Below are 12,830 nucleotides of genomic sequence, written 5' to 3' on the forward strand. Positions count from 1 at the left end.
TAGTAACGCACGTATATATTAATAATTTAGTTGCTAGGATCCCAGATCCATAGCAACCAATAATAGTGTTTTACTTTTTACGGATTTCTTCCGAAATAACTTTTCATACAAAACAGAATTAACTGAAAATGAATTCAATTCTACTTAAAGATGGCTAAAAGTATTAAAAGAATGCACTGGCATCGTGTTCTGATATATTCTAAAAGTTTCAAATGTCTAGCTAGTCGGGAAGTTAGTTAAAAATCGATTGCAAGATTTGTACTGGATAAACAACCACCGGACAAATAAGAATACGACCTAATAAAAACGTTGTAAAATACATAATATTTAATTATCTAATTCTCTCGAAATATCAACGCTCAGCTCGTATAAAATAATAAAACTGTACGAAATTAAGTTGATTTTTTTTCGGCGCTGGGAAAGCATTTTCTATCAGAGTTTACTTAGATTTAAACAATTTATTATATGGTAGATTTCTTATTATAGCTAAAAGAATTTCCACGGATAAAATATGACGCAGTTTCGACGTCGATTACGAGTAGGTACTAATCAATCGTACGCGTTAATAAATGTCGGAAATGGATCAATTTCCCAGTCAATGCGTATATACGTCGTAAATATTTTGAAATCTATTTTCATATTATAGTATATATCCACAGGAGAGATGTACCAGAGAGAGATTATCTGTCACATAAATCAATCACACTCAAAATTTGGAGGTATATTAAGAGTCATTTTTAACAAATATTTGTAGGGAAGATATTGCACCGAATGACGCATATTATTTGAATATAAATTTGGGTGCGATGTAATAATTTATGTCAGATATTATCAATTTCAAGACATTAACCAATTATTAAAAATAAAATACATCCGTTTCGTCAATTCTGTTAACTGTGTGCTACCTGCGCTCACGTATGAGTGTGAAACATGGAATCTTAATGTAAAATAAATTCAAGAATTACGAGTAACGCAACGTAGCATGGAAAGGTGCACGTTGGGCATAGCATCGAGCAGATGAAATGGCAATGTACTGGACATATTGCTTGGCGAGTGGACAACCTCTGGAAAAATGCTGTCACACAGTGATCCCCAAGGGGTACTAAACGTCCACAAGGTCGCCTAAAACCAGATTGATAAACGAAGTCATAAGATCTTGATGATGAATATATTGTTTTTTATTTTAATCAACGAAAGACACTATTATATTTAATTAATAATATATAGTAAATAGTAGTATATTTAACAGAGGCACTCAACGGAAAAACATGAAGCTTGCAATTTAAGAATAGTATTGATAATTTACATTTTAGTGTTTTAATTGATCAATACGTATTTAAAAATATATTTTTTTAGTCAAAGATATACTTCTATTTATTTTTAAATTTGACTTTATTAAAAAAGCCCATCTTTCTCTTATGCTCTTGCAAGTTTATCTCAATGGTGGTCAATTGTACATGAATCCACCCTGATTACCTTTTATTGAATTTAAACTGTTTTCTACGATATTAGACGATTTTATGGTTTAGCTTAACTTAATTTCTTTTTTATTGCAGTGGAAGCTCATTCGAGGGCCAGTGGCAGAATGGAAAAAGACACGGCCTCGGCGTGGAAGCCAGAGGTCGCTGGTTATACAGAGGGGAGTGGACACAGGGGTTCAAGGGCAGGTACGGCGTCAGACAGAGCGCCACTAGCAATGCCAAGTATGAAGGAACCTGGGCCAATGGCCTGCAAGACGGATACGGCTCCGAGACTTATGCCGATGGTGGTGAGTCCAATTATTCATTTATAAGTCTTATCCTTTATACCGTTCATCGCATCAAATTTCATACGGGAGACGATAGAAAAGTATGCAGTCACACTTAGTTAAAAATAATGAAACGAGTGTTTGAATTTAAAGTTTTTCACAGTAGGTTGCAGTCTTTGGTAAAGTTATGTTAAGTAACAATGACATTTTTTATTAGAGGAGTTTCAATCATTAATTTATCTCTGTAAACCGAAAAATGAAACTTTAATGGTAATTTTTATAAAACTTATTATCAAATATATAATTATTTAAATGTTTTGGATTGACTAAACGAAAGAGCGTACAAAATTTAGTAATACTGTATACCCACATGTTTCTTAATTACCAATTTTTGAACCAATGATAAATTTACCACAGACCAAAGATGCGTTCGATACACTTCGGTATTTTAAAGAATTAATACCTACATATTTAAAGCTCTCGAGATAGCTGTGGAGCTTCCACATTTCAACATTAACTAACGCGTTCGCGTGGAGTTCAGGTGAATACTATGACATAAAGACACGGCCATTAGTCCTCAGTATTTAAGTGTTCGCTTTCCTGGTTTTCTGCCTGCTATATAGCTTTTATCCAGTCCTAACTTAATAAAAAAAACTTTAATCATGAATGATATTCTTGAATTTGATTCCTACAATCGAAAAATCTACAGTATCATATACAGTGACAAATAAATTATACATAATTAAATCTTTTAAAGAGAAAGTTTAAGATAATAATATGGTACTATCTCGGTGTTTATTCAAGTAGATTTACACGGTATACTTAGTTTTTACTTATTTGCGGCTTTCAGAACTTGCCCCGATTACAATTTAATAACTAGAGAAAATGTTGATCGTTAAAGTCAACTTATAGTCATATTATACAAGAATGCAATAAAATAGCAGAGATAAAATCTTTACGACAATTGGAACCAGTTTGTGGGTTAAACATCACATTTTTAACTGTGTATTCTTCGCAGAGTGGTCATTCATTATCTGTACTATATTATACAATATCATCACATTGGTCGAATTACTATTAAATCAAAACGCGTATTTGTGTCACCAGGGAGTGGTGAACCTTTTCATTTTGGAATTTCGCATATATTTATATGTATCAAATAAGGTCACGTTAAAGAAACTTCAAGTATAGATACGTACATTAATGATGTACATTAGTTTGTAAATTAAAACAATGTAATGAAAACTAGGTAGGTATTTGTTACTTTTAAAGTGAATCAAAATTTTCAAGCCAGAGTTATCTACACCATTTTTCCATATTTCAATTGGATTTTTAACAATGACTTTAATAAACCATATACTGAGAGCTCAATCAATTTTATCTGTAGTTATTTATGTGGTTTGATGATATCAACTAGGTGAGGCTTAAAACTGAAATCATAAATTGATTTTCCAACTGGAAAAATATTCATCCGTAATTTCCATTTGAAAAGTGCTAAAAATATTTTTTTTTTCGAAATACTTGCAGTTTTTGCAACATATCATTATACTTGCAAGGATATTTTCAAGTTGTTTTAATTGAAAATGCTGTAATAAAAAATGCAACATTACTATGGGAATGTTTTTTTGACTTTTATGATTCCATTCTTCATTAATTTTAACTATCTCTTCTCGCAATGACAAAATTTTACACCTGGCGCTGAGATTGTTAATACGCTTTAGAATGATATGGCAAATCCACACTGAATATCTCAACATTCAATCTCAGTATGTTACGAAACTAATGATACCTTGTTGCATTTGCACAAATATAGTTAATTTAGTGACACTTTGCAACAAAAAATAAGTTTCAAACAGAATGTTTTTCTGATGCTGATGAGTAAACATAAAAGAATCAGAGAGCCGCAGGTTCCTCAACCCTGGTGTAACCTATGTAATTTCAATGCATATTATTAAGAAAATAAATACAATCATAATATCTGTACCTCAGAGGCAGACGGATGCAACTCCGTTTTTGGGGAAAATGAGTTTTTTTAAGAATCGTCATGCTAAAGGCTTTATCTATTAGTGGCAGAGAGATGAAAGTCCTAGTACAAGATATGCATCGAATAAAGATGCAGGTGCAATACCTACCTTAGAGGCAGAAGGATGCAAATCCAATAATCCACTAAGATAAAATTCTCTTAAACCGTCTGCAATATGTACTAAACGAGAACCAGCCAGGAGAACAAGCTTTAGAGGAGGATACAGCACTATGGACCATATTATCTAAGTCATCAGAGAAATCAGAGCGGTAACAGGAATACAAGCTGCCGCTATCCGTGGGTTTTATAGACTATGAGAAAGCGTTCGATTCCATAAAGAAATTTTCAATACTCAATGCACTCAGAAATCGAGGAATCCCCGGGCGCTATATAAATATTTTCAATAATATATACAGTAGCGCAACAACATCTCCATAAACCATCGCGCATTTCGTATCAGCAAAGGAGTCCGACAAGGTGATACAATCTCACCAAAACTATTTACATCTACATTTGAAGACTTATTTAGACAACTTGACTGGAATAACACGGGTCCCCATAAATGGAGAATACGTGAGTCATTTACGCTTTGCCAATAACAATAAATAGTAGTTTGCAAGACTCATAAGGCCTCCAAAGCAGAATGCAGTAACTCGCAGGATGAAGCAACAAAGTAGGCTTGAAAATAAATGTATCAAAGAATAAAGTCGTATTAAACTGCTTTGCGGGCCAAAAAGAGATCCTCATCAATGGCATTCAGCTCGAATAGGTAAAAAACTACATCTATCTGGCACAATAAGTGTCTATAGATGGATGTATATTTGATGAAATTGTTCGCAGAGTAAAGCTAGGCTGGAGTGCTTTTGGCCGCCTGAATAATTTCTTCAAAAATGAGCTCCCACTGTGCTTAAAGTCCAAAGTGTTTAACCTGTGTGTACTTCCCGTAATCACATGCGTGTGAAACATTGACCCTAAGTAAAAGAGAGATCCAGAAACTTAGAGTAGCAGAACGTGGTATGGAAAGGTGCATGCTGGGCATAACGCAAAAGGACAAAAAAAAGGAATGAGTGGATAAAGGAACAGACAAGGATTAATGATGTGATAGAGTTTGCTAAAAACCTCAAATGGAAATGGGCTGGAACATGGCTCGAAGAAAGGACAATCGTTGGACAAATTTAGTCATCCAGTGGTATATCCAAGAGGTAAAAAATATCCACAAGGTAGACCTAGAGGCTGCTGGATCGATGAAATGATAAAGTTCTGCGGAAAAACTTGGCAACGTAACGCACAGGAACGAGAGAAGTGGAATCAGCTTGGAGATTAGCGAGGCCTTCATCCAGCAGTGAATAGATTCAGGCTGGTGATGATGATGATGACATAATAAAAATTAAAAAAAAAATGTGTTTTGCTTTGTTATATTTATACCTATAAATTTTTTTAACTTATAAATTGTTTTATTTTGGTTAGGCAAATAAGATACAAATCCACATTAACAAAATATCTTTAGAGGCAGAAGGATGCAAATCCACACTACGTTTTTAATTTAATTTTTTTTTACATATAAAATTGTATTATATTTATTCCTTTCTTACATATTCCAGAAGTACTTTAATTGAATTAGAATAAAAAAAATAATGATCATTCTATGTATATTTTCTTAGAAGTTATGAGTATTCGTTTAAAATAAATTCGTTTAATATATATGTTTTTTGGCTCTCCTGAACAATTGGGTATTTGGATTTGCATCCGTCTGCCTCTGAGGTACAGATATTATGTCCGATTTTAAAATGCATTTTAAAGTGCATTTCACGTTTTTAAAATGTTTAGTAATTTTCCGTAAATAAATGAAAATTTGCAGCACATTTCAAAAGTTTTGAGCGTTCTGTTATTTTGTTCACATTACGTATGTATTCACAGTAGGTAAGTGGTAGGATGGACGTTTCTGAAGCCATGGGTTTTGAAACTTGCGTTTGGAAAATTCATGTGTTTGAATCTAAAGTATTCGGTCGAGAATTCGCTTATTTTTATCGATGCTTTCTAAGTCTTTTATAATTTTTACTACTTCTCCTAAAATGCTCACTATTTTATCAAAAGTTTTATCTATATCGATAGTAGTAAATTACTTGAAAATGCCTCATAAACATTTTTTATTTGGAAAGTTATATAAAAATCCCTGGGCCGACAGAAAATCGACCACACATAGTTTACTTTCTGGGAAAGTATTTTAACCACTGAGCTATAGAGATAAGTATTTTTAAAAAGACGGTCTGACTGATCTGAGTACATATAATTTAAAAAAAATGCCCATAACACACGGTGTCATACAATGAATGTAGCACGTAGTACCATAATGGAAACGTTAAACGACGGCCAGACAGATAGACAGACAAACAGACAGACAGATGGGCGAATTTGTATATCGCATGTGAGATAATGTTGAACTGGCCCGCACGATCGCTCGCCGAAATCTCGGTTGCCTTGTCATGCGTTTCCAATGCGAAACATTGCTAAAGCTTGTGCTGTGCAGAGTTGTTATTTGGCTTAGTTTTTCATGAAATAGCAACGCATTGATATTATATACATTATACTGTGTAATGGACCCTGTGTTTATTTACAATTATATATTGATTTGTTTCACTGACTGTCATTGACTGATTATCAAAATAAAAAATTATCTTTTTCAACCTACTTAAAATCAACCTATACTTAATATAAGTAAATGCGTTGAGAATATATCTCAATTGTACAATATATTTTATCATCATCAGCCGGGGTCGATCCACTACTGTATGAAGGCCTCCCCTAACTCCTTTCATTCTTCTCGGTCCCTATTTCTTCACTGCCACGCACATCCACCAAATTTTATGAGTTAGTCTATCGGATATTCTTGTGGTTATCCCTTGGGAAACACTGAACGACATGTCGAGCCCATTGCCATTTCATCTGTTTAGCGATCTATATTACTTCGCGTACTCTAGTCTGCCTCCTTAAGCATTGGTTTATTTTGTGGTCTTTCCACGTTATGCTACAGGTAACACACATTGGTTGAGCATTTAACGCTTAAGACATAGTGGGAAGTCACTTTTGAAAATATTATTCAAATGTCAAAATCGCTCTATGCCAGTTTACTTCAGCGATATTTATAATTTAATTAAATAATGATATGATTTTGAAAATATTTAAATCCATGCTAATTGTCGATGCACACATACAATAATATACCTATAATGTGAAATGTTGGTTAGTAGATGTTATTAAAATTCTGGTTTTTATAAATTAAAATAAATGCATAATACACCGTCCAGTTACATTCACGAGTTTTTGCCCTAGTGCAATCGTGACATATTATTTTCTCTTGTAGCGAAGCGCGGTGAACCGTCGCGACGCCCGGCATCCCAGAGCGCCGCATCCCGGCGTCGGTAAGCCGGCATGGCATAGTACAGAATCCGACGCGCTTACTGGTAACAAGAACCACCACTAACTGTGCAATGGACCGACCCGTACTACCTCCCAACCGATCGCCACAGTACGCCACAAATTAATGGTGAAACTATGTGATTAAGCTATCGACAGAGGATAGATAATGAATACATAGGCGTTCTAGAATCTAGACAGTTTCGTACTGGTTTCACGTTTTAAATAATAAAAACTTACTATATTAACTTAATTGGTTTATATAGAGAGAGAACAAAGTGCTTTTAAATGAGTAGGTAATACTTCACGGCTGTACCATAACGCAGAACTTTATTGATAGGTTTTTGTCAAGGCAAGGTTATTTTGACCCATAAAAATCGGTAATGGTTTTGTTTTCGAGGCCAGCTATTTTCTCAACGTATTTAAAATAACATAACACTTATTATTATTCATAAAGTAGGGTCTATTTAATTAACTCGATATAAAGCCTTTGTGAGTATTCTTATTACCACGTTTTTATTAGCTCGTATTCTTGTTTGTCCGGTAAAGATTTTTTATTGTGTGTCCAGTACAAATTTTTTATTGTTTGTCCAAGATTTGTATTGGACGATTGAAGATTGTTAACTAATATCCCGATTAGCTAGACATTTGAAACTTTTAGAATATATCAGAACACGACGGCAATGCATTCTTTTAATACTTTTGGCCATCTTTAAGCAGAATTGAATTCATTTTCAGTTAATTCTGTTTTGTATGTTTCGGAAAAATTTCGTTAAAAGTAATATTTACTACTCACTATTATTGGTTGCTAAGGGGGTCCTAGCAATTAAATTATTAATATATACGCGCGTTACTATGGAAATCAATATGAAATATCAAAATGACATTTCAGTATTCTATAATATTTATTCAGCATTTCTATCAAGTACAAAAAAAAGTATTTATTAATACATAGAATTGTCCAGTTTATATGATTCAACAGAGTGAGGAATTTAAAAACGTGGTATATAAAAAGTTCTTTTTAACTTGTAATTATTTTTCATTATATTTTTATATGATATAAGTATCTTCTTTTTATCGTCCACATTATTGATAGTTGAGTTGCCATCTCTCTAAAGATGTGGATAGTAAAAACGCATGTTTTTATTTAAATTTTATAATAATAGGCCGTTGGCTAAAAAACCATGCCTCGTAAACAAATTACCAAATATAACCTCCAATCTGTGGACATGCAAATGATCGTTATAGGAGCGAAACTGTATTTAAAAAAATCTTTTATATTTTTTTAAAATATAAATGTATGGTTTCAATGTTTGCGTGTATGCGTAAATGTATTTTTAAAAGATCGCTGTAAGTCACTGATAAAATTTCTCCTTTATGTTTGATAATTATTGTTAAATTGACCGCAGATAAAATACTCAATATATAAAATTAATACTAATTAATATATGCAAATTAATAATCTACAAAATATGAATATAAAACAATAATACATAACACAACGGAAAAAAATGTTTCTCTACCTGTTCCTTTAATTAGGTGATAAGGTTTTTATATTATTGTATTATATTAAATTTTTATATAAAGAATATTTATTAATTGAGTTAGCATTTACTTGGTAGAATTCCATTTTACAAGAAATGAAAATATAATTAATATTAAATTCTACAGGTTTTTTTAAAAAGGTTTGTCGATAGACTAAGTCTTGATAATGGTGTTACAACCGAAATAGCTATCGACAAACCTTTTTAAAAAAACCTGTAGAATTTAATATTAATTATATTTTCATTTCTTATAAAGAATATTGACTGTATTCGTTGTATTGTATTTACCATTGGTGAGTGCGCATAGTACCTGAATATGCCAAAAGGGGAAAACCGGGTCGTAAAAAATGACTCAAATGGAATAGTACAAAACTCAAATCAATTAGAATTCACTCAGTAATTTGAATTACTCAAAGTTTTTTACATTTATTTTTTCAATATATGGTTACTGCATTATTAAGAAATGCCTAAAACTAATTCAATTGGTTGTAAGCTTGATTTAAATAAAATAAATTATAAAGGAGATAGTCCAATCTGTGTTTGTGGTGAAACAAAACAGATAAAAATTATTGTTTTGTAATACAGTCGGCCTATAACGTCGTGGGTCCCAGGTTCGAATCCTGGGCCTGGCAAGTACACATATTTTTTAATTTGTATACGAGTCAGAGTATGGACCTAATAGGTTGAGCAAGTGGCTAACATTCATTTCTCGTAAAAACAAAATCTGTTAATACAAAACTCCACACATGTCCATATTATGATCCTATTAAAATCAGACTTGGTCGAATATTTTCATATTGATTTTTAATTTTGTTAAATATCAATAGTTTTTTTTTAAATAAGGGTGTGAATCTGTTTTTAGTGGAAACTATCTGGGTACGGCACTGAATAGGCTTTGTCATAGAAACGAAGATGATAATGCAATAATTGAATTCAATCAATCGCACGTCTATCAATTCAGTAATTATTAAAGACGAAGCCTATTATACTAATCATTAGAATATGTCGTGAAGTGACTAATAGTTTAATTATATGCCAATCGACGTAATTAATTAATAAACATACTATTATATTATGCGTGTAAATAAGCTGTCCAGCAAATAAGATGTCCGGCCGAATCGATTTCTCGGAGCAATTTTATTTCTTGCACAAAAAAATAATGCTAAATCAATATTAGTATGTAGGTCATATTATTACCTACTAAAACTATCGAGGCGAGCATGGTTTGGCCAGCGACAAGCAAAAATGCGTAAAAAACTTAATGAAAATCCAGGTAATGTTGCTAGCTCGGCGAAATCAAGGTGAATAAGAAATTCATGGCCACATTTTTTTTGTATCTAACCTTATTTCCCCCCAGGTGAACGATCTTTTTAATTATAAGCTTGTAAATATATTTGCTTCGTTTATTTTATAAAAATATGTGAAAAAATACGAAATTATGATGTTTTTGTCTGCTTTTTATTTTTTCAATTTGGCCTATTTACATATTTCTTCATTAATTTTATATTAACTCCATACACCAAACTGTAGTATTCAATAAAATATAACGGTCTTCCAAGGGTCTTCTAATACATCATTAACTTTCGTAGAATATATTATAATTATTCATTAAAGCAAAAAAAGTTTACTACCATGTTTGGTCCAAAGCGAAGTATATGTACCTACCTCTACGTTTACAGAGTGAAGGTTAAATTAGCAGACTTTTTTAACGGGGAATCATTGATATACATTTTCCCACACCATTGGGTGTTTGTAATGGAACCAACACTTGGACACTTGAAGAACAACACGCATTTTTCAATCAAATGGCTTCAGAGACGGCCACTATAGCAACAAGGCCACCGTGTGCGTTTTACATAAGATATTATGATATAATAGTCATTAATTTTACAAGGCCAATCCCATTTTTTCACTTCAAAATTAAAGATACTACCTACAGTTTCACAGTATACATGAATCTTTAACGTGAATCAGTTGTTAGCTATTTGCTTCTGGAATATAATTAATATTATATTGATTATTTGCGGAAACATTGTCGCCCCAGTTTCGAGTTATTCCAGATTAAAGATTGCATCTAAATATGTACAATCCTATATGTATTTTTTGTATTTCCATAAGCTTTATTTGGATTTCTTTAATTCATGAAATAATTTGAAGTGGAATTACAGCAGCACTCAACGTAGAGGCAACCTTCTCACTCAGCTCATAGCCCACGAATAAGCGAACCAGGCCGGACGAGGCGTCACTGAGAGAATATACACGTAATTGCAATGTCAATTAATAGATTATTTTATGTAATTTTTAAGCAAGTAAAAGTAATTTAAATATTATTTCAAGATATATGGAATTAAATTGTACGTAAATTATATTCGTAGGTAATGGTTTAGTTTCACAGATCTTGACCGCCGAAAATATCTTAAAATAAGTATATATTTATTTTGAAATATCTCTCTATAAAAACTGAAAATTGCTGTGCGAAAAAGAATCATTCTGAAAAAGTAAAAACGTATTTTTTTCAGTAGAGTAGGAATAGTAGGGATTCAGACCTGCACGGTCATGTTTGAATATTTATAAAATGTGCAAGCTTTAAGCTAATAATATGTGAATATTGTAATTTATGAGTGCTATATTTAAATATGAAGTAATAATTATTAACGTATGCATTGGAGTGAGTATCATGGCAGACAATAATTAGGCCACACGTTTTCCGGAAATGCAAATGATCTCACTGCTTTGAATAATGTCTTCACATGCGGCTAACCTATGGCCAAGCGTGTTCATGCTCTTTCCATATTACTATCTCGAAACGTTTTTGTCTCCATCGATTCAATATTATCAACAATATGAACATGATTTTAAGGCTTATAAGTATTTACGGAAAATATGAAAAAAATCTTTCGCGTAGCATGTATGCAATCTTTTAAGTAATAGGTTAGTTTTTTTCCTATTTCAATCAATTTTAAGGTTAACTTTGAATGTCTGTTACACAATTGATACAACGTATCATTATCATTTGTGTAAGACGTATTAATTCTTACAGAATAGTATTTTTAAGTTAATCTATTTTTTTTTTTTTTAATTCTATATTTATTTGCACTACTATAGTGGAAGAATTTAACCTTGAACATAACCGTATGCGTTTTTTCTGATAAGCAGGAATTAGGCATGGTGAATTTGATTATTGTTACGGTTGATTTTATTGGCTACTTTTACATCAGGGATATTGCATCGTTTTCTCTCGTTCGGTGCCGCTTCGACTATGTCTTGTTTTCTGTCAAAAGTATCGGAATTCACCTGGTATGTCTATACTATTGCCTCAATTTACGAAAACAGTGTAGGTATAACTAGCGTTATCTGCTACAGACTCACAGATATTTAGAGAAAGTACGATGCGAAAATACGTTAGTTTTTTTTTTGATTGATGGAACACTTTTCACATAGCACCAGTGTTTTGGAAAACGCTGGTCTAGGGGGATATGACGGCGCTGAAATATCAATCCACACTGATAAAAAAATCTAACAATAAAATAATATTTCTTCAACTTATGCCGCTGATTGATTGATGACTGAACAAATCCGTGTTCACAATCGCGAAACGATATTAGTAAAAATGTAAGCTATAAAAATATTCGAAATTTTTGTTTTCTGTTTTTATCAAAGCAAAAAAAGATCAAATGTATTGTTATAGTATTTTCTATGGTTTCAACGCTTACTCGATGGAAATTCATGATGTGTTCACTTAATACTATATTACAAATCTACAGTGATTGATGCCTTCAAAACTATATAACTTATGTAACTAATTAAGATATTTTTATTTTCTCATTAATTATCAAGCGTATCTTATCGTTAATAATATATTATTACATAGATATTCGTATAAGTAAAGTAAATGTAAAAAATTTCATCCATACAGACGATTTGATCTAGTAGTTTCTAAATAACTGATAGTTGTTATACAAAGCCAACCAAATTTACAAAAAAATGACAAAAGAAAATTGAGTATATTTTGAATAATATGTAGAATTTGACGTGGTGATTTAAGTATCCCTTTTCATAATACAAAACGATTGAAAATCTATATATTATATGATATATAGGA

The 12,830-nt window shown here is 32.0% G+C and overlaps 1 long non-coding RNA gene across 1 annotated transcript in view; it reads left to right on the forward strand.

Moving 5' to 3' along the window:
- Nucleotides 1–12,830, forward strand: part of LOC147065867 (uncharacterized) — a 135,267-nt gene that overhangs the window by 30,883 nt on the left and 91,554 nt on the right. Inside the window, exon 2 of the long non-coding RNA XR_015071620.1 lies at nucleotides 1,557–1,768. This is a non-coding gene — a long non-coding RNA (uncharacterized LOC147065867). The remainder of the gene's footprint in view (nucleotides 1–1,556; nucleotides 1,769–12,830) is intronic.

Source organism: Rhyacophila brunnea, unplaced genomic scaffold (assembly GCF_057557595.1).
Source record: "Rhyacophila brunnea isolate RB1 unplaced genomic scaffold, BYU_Rbru_1.0 scaffold_5, whole genome shotgun sequence".
Taxonomy (NCBI): domain Eukaryota; kingdom Metazoa; phylum Arthropoda; class Insecta; order Trichoptera; family Rhyacophilidae; genus Rhyacophila; species Rhyacophila brunnea.